This window comes from Vicugna pacos, chromosome 19 (genome assembly GCF_048564905.1).
Source record: "Vicugna pacos chromosome 19, VicPac4, whole genome shotgun sequence".
Taxonomy (NCBI): Eukaryota; Metazoa; Chordata; class Mammalia; order Artiodactyla; family Camelidae; genus Vicugna; species Vicugna pacos.
The window spans coordinates 35478043-35484638 of record NC_133005.1 but is presented as its reverse complement, the minus strand read 5'-3'; the positions used below and the strand labels follow the sequence as shown (position 1 = coordinate 35484638).

The 6596-nt window shown below is 46.9% G+C and overlaps 1 long non-coding RNA gene across 1 annotated transcript; it reads right to left on the bottom strand.

Annotated features, from left to right (window-relative positions):
- Positions 1 to 3155: 3155 nt before the first annotated feature.
- LOC140687307 (uncharacterized) lies at positions 3156 to 5632 on the bottom strand. The gene is made up of 2 exons (XR_012061508.1): positions 5516 to 5632; positions 3156 to 3378 (listed from the first exon to the last, which is right to left on the bottom strand). It is a non-coding gene; the product is annotated as an uncharacterized lncRNA (long non-coding RNA).
- Between the last annotated feature and the right edge of the window lie 964 nt (positions 5633 to 6596).

The following is a 6596-nucleotide window of genomic DNA, read 5'->3' as shown; positions in this document are numbered from 1 at the left end:
ATTTTCCATTAATGGTAATGATAGAAAGTTGCTTTTAAAAATCAGCTTTAGTGAAGTATAATTGCATACAATAAAAGGTACCAATTTTAAGTGAAAAATTTTAAGTTTTGACAAGTGAAAGCAGTTATGTAAAAACCATGACAATCAATCATGATGTGGAGCATCCTATCGCCCCCCAAAAGCCCCCTCCTGCCCCTTTACAGTCAGTCCCGTCCCCCCACTACAAGACCCTGGCAGCCATTAGTGTTTGTCACTTTCATTTTGAATTTTATAGAAATGAATGTAAATGGAATCACACAGTATGTGGTTTCTGTGTGTGACTTCTTCCCTTAGCACCAGTTAATGGGCATTTGTGTTACAATGTGGAGTTATTATGTACAAAGCTGCTATGAACGCTAGAGTGCCAATCATTATGCAGACGTATGTTTTCATTCTGGGGGGATAAATACTGAGGAGTGAGAATTTAAGTCAAATGATAACTCTGTTTAGCTCTATAAGAAACTGGGGAACTATTTTCACACAGTGGCAGTACCACTTGAATTACCACCAGGATTGTAGGAGTGTTCCACATGCTCCAAATACTTGTCCACACTTGGGCTTGTCAATCTTTCTCATTTTAGCAATACTATTGGGTGACTAGTGGTATCACATAGTGATTTTGCTCTGCATTACAAAGATGTTAAGCATCCTTTCATGTGCTTAGTTGCCCCTCACAGATCGTCTTTGGTGAAATGTCTATTCAGATCTTTTCCCTCTTTATTATCCAGTGGTTTATCATGTCAATATCGAGTCGGCCCCCTAATCTCCACCATCTGATGTGACTTCTATTATGATGTCACACTGCATGGCAAAAGGGACTTTATACATACAATTAAGATGACTTATCAGCTGACCTGAAAGTAGGGGGATTGTCCTGGGTTATCCAGGTGGCCCCAGCATAATCACCTGAGCCCTGAAAAGCAGAAGAGGAAGGCGTGGAGAGAATCAGAGCATGAGGGGGATTTGACCCACCACTGCCGACCGAAAGATGGAAAAAGACCACGTAGAAAGCATGAGAAGGGAATGAGTTCTACTATCAACCACTGAACTTGAAAGACGAGCCCGAGTTCCAGATGAGCCTCCACTGAAACCTAAATTATCGCTGGTGAGACCCTTCACAGAGAACCCAGCCACATCATGCTGGACTCTTGACGTACTGAACTGCGAGTTAACAAATGGCTATTGTTTTAAGCCATTAAATTAGTGACGATTTGTTAATTACCAAAAGATCGAAAAAAAAGTCACAAGTTAAACGAAGAACTCCATACCTTTCCAAAAAATGTGAGTATATCTTTATGTGTGTGGAACTGAAGGATTTACCCATATATTTACTGTGCAAACAAAATGCACTTGTGTGAAACCCTACAGGCCCCCAACCCCCGCTGCTGTCTTCACATACACCTCCCGCCAGGCCCCTGGGGTCCATGAATGTGCAACTCCAGCTTCCAGAGTCTCTGGACACCAGATTCTCCTCTTCTCTGCTCTCATGACCAGGAAACTCGAGGCCCTTCATTCGGGGGAACCTGCTTACGTTCTCCAGATGACGTCATCCTGGCGGGAGCCAAGGCTCTGTTCGGAGGTGTTTTTTTCCATTCTTTGTTGCTTTTTCTTTCTTGGACCCAGGAACCCATCCAAGCCACGCTTGCTTCCCCAACATGTTAACACAAACAGTCTGCTTCACAAACTAAAGAGGCACATGCTACCTTAATTACACGGTTGCTATTGAAACACTCCAGTGACAGACAAAACCCCTCATTTAGGAGGAAAATTAATTGTACACAAACAGGAACACATTTCATCTTGAATTAAAACCTGCGACGCTCCCTTGGCAGAGAACTCCGGCTATTTCTTCTTTCCTGCGTTCCGCGTCTCCTCCCTCCCGTGGGGGATTTTCTTGGCAGTGGGCCCAGGCTTTGAGGCCCCACGAGGGTCTCTCCATCACCTCCCTTCATCCCCGTTCTCTTGCCTTGGTTGAAGCTTCCGTTGCCCCAGCCCACCTGGAGCGGGACCCTCCCTCCCAGCCCTGTCCCTTCCTGTGCCCGGTCCCCTCCCCGCAGCCCCTGAGGAGTAAAACCTGTCAGGTCAGTGACAGCTGCTCCATCGCAGCAGGAGGTGAAGGAATGGTCACACGTGATAAGTAACAGGGAGCGGAAGGCACAACGCGGGGAAGTGCTCACTTTAGCCCAAAGTCCCAGATGGATTGCCGAGCGCCCCAAGTCATGAAATCATCCATCTTCCCCCAACTGAAAAGAGGAATCCGCTGTGGCAAGTTGAAAAAGGGCAGTGAGGAAAGTCCTGCCTCCTCCTCGGAGTGACTCGTGCTCTGGGATGTCCCTGCTCCCGCTGCCCAGCTAATCCCCGGGCCCCTGGGGACTGTGCCCGGCAGACGCCCCCACCCCCGAGGTCTTCCCTGAGGACGGGGCGGGGGGGGGGTCACCAACACCCTGACCCGCTACCCACCTCGCTGACCCCAAAACTTGCTAACTCACTTATAGGAGGAAGGGAGGGTCTCGGGTCCCTCTGACTGTGGGAAAATGTGTACCTGCGACAAGACCCACTCAACCAGGAGCGCTCCTGTCTGCCAGGCTCCAAGCACAGCATTCGTGGCTACAGAGGACAAGGTGAAAATCTCAGCCTTCTAAATATGCGCAGACCCACCCTGCTGTCTCCACCTCCAAGACCACTGTCTGGTCCAGACCACCAGCAACTCTGCATCATTTCTCCAGCCTCCAAGGTTTCCTTGCTTGTATCTTTGCTCTTCCCAACTGCTGCCCAAGGGATCCTGCCAGAACCTCAGTCAGATCACACCCCCGCCTTTATCCACATACTCCCGCAGTTCCCGGCTCCCTCCGAGGAAAAGCCCTCACCATCTCGACCCGCACCACCTCTCTGACCTCATCCCTGCATCTACCCCTCACTCACCTGTTCCAGCTACTCTGGACTCAGGCTATTTGCTTTGATACAGGGTTTCCCAAAATGCAGTACATACACCTCCAAAGATTATTTGGATGCTTCTCAGGTGAACATTGCTTATTTTAGTAGTATAAGAGTACTCAATGTGTATTAGACCAAAGCAAAACTAGCTATGACACTTACGAATAAAAAGCTTAAGTGAATAGCTTTAAAGGTAAATGTAATAATAGAAGAGACAGTAAAATGCAAATGATAAAAATCATGAAGGTAGCTTAGGAATGCCTGAACTTTGGGAAACTCTTGGAATAGAAAAGTCGTAAGTCTGGGAGCCCGTGGACTTGGATACACACTTTCTTTCCCTCTGTACTTGCTGGCCATGTGACTTTGGCCACATTGAAGGGCTTCATTGGACCTCCAGCTCCTCATCTGTAACAGTAAGAGATTACAATGGCTCTGTGGTTTCTTTTACTTCAAGTCCCAAGACTGAGGATGGTTGGAGTCATGGAATCCAGAGGTAGAGCCTGGACCAGGCTGCCCACAGTTCCCCCAGCTGAGATCCCCTGCCCTGGCCCTGGAAGTGTTCTTTCCACACTTGGTCCCCAGCCCTCCCTGTGCCTGAGAGCATCCCATAGAGTTTTCCCCTAAATCCCCATTCCTGTTGAGTTAGGCATCTGTTTGTTGCTTGTGGCCAAATGGCCTTAATGAATTTAAATAGCTCCAGACTCTCACCTCTTCCTGCATCATTGTCCAGAATAAGTCCCTCCAGCCTTGCCAGCTGCACCTTTTTTTTAAATTAGATTTTACATTTTTTAAATTGCAATCTAGTTGATTTATAGTATTGTATTAGTTTCAAGTGTCCAGCACAGTGATTCAGTATTTTTGCAGATTCAATTACAGGTTATTACAAGATAATGGGTATAATTCCCTGTGCTACACAGCAAATCCTTGTTGCTCATCTAATTTGTATATGGTAATTTGTTTTTTTTTTCCATTGAAGTATAGTTGATTTACAGTGTTATTTTAATTTCTGGTGTACAGTATAGTGATTCAGTTACATTTATATATTCTTTTTCATATTCTTTATCATTATAGGTTATTACAACATATGGCATATAGTTCCCTGTGCTATGCAGAAGGACCTTGTTGTTTATCTATTTTATACATAGTAGCTAGTGTCTGCAGACCCCAGACTCCTAATTTATATCTCCCCCGACCCTAGTTTCCCCTTTGGTATCCACAAGTTTGTTTTCTATGCCTGTGAGTCTGTTTCTGTTTTATAAATAGGTTCATTTGTGCCATTTTTCTTAGATTCCACATATCAGTGATATCATATATTTATCTTTCTCTGTCTGACTTCACTTAGTATGATCATCTCTAGGTCCATCCATGTTGCTGCAAATGGTATTATTTCATTCTTTTTTATGGCTGACTAGTTTTCCAGTGTGTGTGTGTGTGTACCACATCTTCTTTATCCAATCATCTGTCAATGGATATTCAGGTCGCTTCCTCAGCTGCACCTTTGCACATCCTCTTTCTCTCCCTGTAATCCCCTCCCTTGACCTCTCACCTTCTCAGCCCAGCTCACACTTTGGCTCCTCTCCAGAGACCTCCCTGACCTCCCTTCTCTGGACTGCATGGCACCTGCTTACCTGGACAGACACACCTGTCAGCTCTGCCCAGCAGGGTCCAGCTTCCCCACAGAACTGACCAACTACAACAGTGGTCTGGGTGCTATCACTGCACCCAGTGGGGGAGCTGGTGGGACACAGGACTCCTCCCTCTCATTATGCTGTACACCAGAAATTGACACGTTGTAATGGACTATACTTCATGTAAAAAAAAAAAGTCTCCTCCTTCTATTGATGGGGATGGGGGGCCAAGAGGGAGGACTGAACAATTTGGTTCATTCATTCCGATACTCTCCATCTTCCTGTGTTCACATCCTATTTCCCTGCTGACATAGACGGTCTTCAGATTTGTAGCAAATGGTTTGGCTATTTCTCAGCATATAGATAGCTAGAGGACAGCTTCAAGAATTCATGTTGGATATTAAAACTCACTTTTTATGGGTCAAAGGATGAACATCAGATGGCTGTGGGTCACACTCTAAGCTTTGTTTTTCGTCCTTAGAACATTCTACAGAATGCCTGGAAGTGTAAAGTACCTGTCAATACATTCTTAATTGCAAATTGATCATAGTTAATAAATTTTAACGGTTTGAGTACATCTCCATAGGAACTGTGTAGAATGACCTTGGATTTGTTCCTGGCTCCTCTCTCACACATCCTGTTCAACTGATCAGCAAATCTTGCTCGCTCTTCTTTCAAAATATATCCTGAATCCAAACACTTCTTCCGCCTCCACCAGCCCTGAAGATGTCCCCATCATCTCTTGCTGAATTATTGCAGCCCCTCCTCACTGGTCCCCCTGTCTCCATCTCGCCCCCTACAGGCCATTTTTCACATGGCAGCCAAGGGATCCGATAAAACCTTCCCTGGAGGAAGTCTCTCCTCTGTTCAAAGCCCCCAATGGCTCCAGCTCCAGTCACCCCCAAATTCCTCACCGTGGCTCCCAGGCCCTGCACCTGGTCTGGAATCTTCCTAAGTTTCTGACTGTATCACCGGCCTCTCTTCTCACTGCTTGCTTTTCCCCAGCAAAGCGGTTCCTCTGTGGCTGTCCTTCTCCCCATGCTCTTGCCCACTCAGGTCCTGTCCTGGCTGGGACACTCTCCCCAGACATCCCTGTGACCTATGTCTCAGCTGTGACTTCACAGAGTGGCCTTTCCTGACTGCCTTTCTGGGATGTCTCCTCTGTCATTCACTATCCCCTTATACCATGTGCTGGTCACTTTCTCCTTGCTTCTCTTTCCTCTTCTTACCTGCTCTGAGCCCTGGGAAACTGATCTCTAGGGACAGCCTCCCCCAGGCCCCCTGCCCGCAGATCCCCCTGGACTCAGTCCCCAGGACCACTGGCAGGAGACTGAGGGCAGGACTAGAGAGGGGAGATGGGTCCCTCCTGCCTCCTCCACCCTGGGCGGTGCTGACGCAGCTGTAATTCTCAGCACCCATGGCTCCTGTCAGCAGTCCCCCTCCCCTGGTTCTGGATACACCATCCCCTCCTCTTGCCCCTCAGGCCTGGGACAGTCAGGGCTAGTCCCTGCGGACAGCATTTCCCTTTCCCTCCCTCGTTCCCCATAACCCAGCCCCACTGTTAATGGTCACTTAACGATCTTTTCACTAAACTCTCTTCCATTCATCTTCTTAATGAGGCTTTTGTGTCCTTCCCCAAAGAGAAGAAAATAAAAACATTGTCAAATATACTATGACACAGCATCAACTTAAAAAATACACACCAATTTTAGAGAGGTAAAAGATGTGAAAAAACGAGCACCTTAGAATCATCGAAATATATATTTATTTCTGTCTTGTCTGTCTCTCCACTAAACTGCAAACTCCCAGAGGCAGGGACCTGGTCTATTTCGCTTCCTGTTGAATTTCCAGAAACCAGAGCAATGCTTGGCTCCTGGCAGGGGCTCAACAAATACTTTCTGAATAAAAGAGAGGCATCCAGGCTGCAGAAGCTGGACCTCCAGTGATCCCTCTCCTGGCACTCTGCTGTCCCCTCCCATATAATACCGTCTTTGG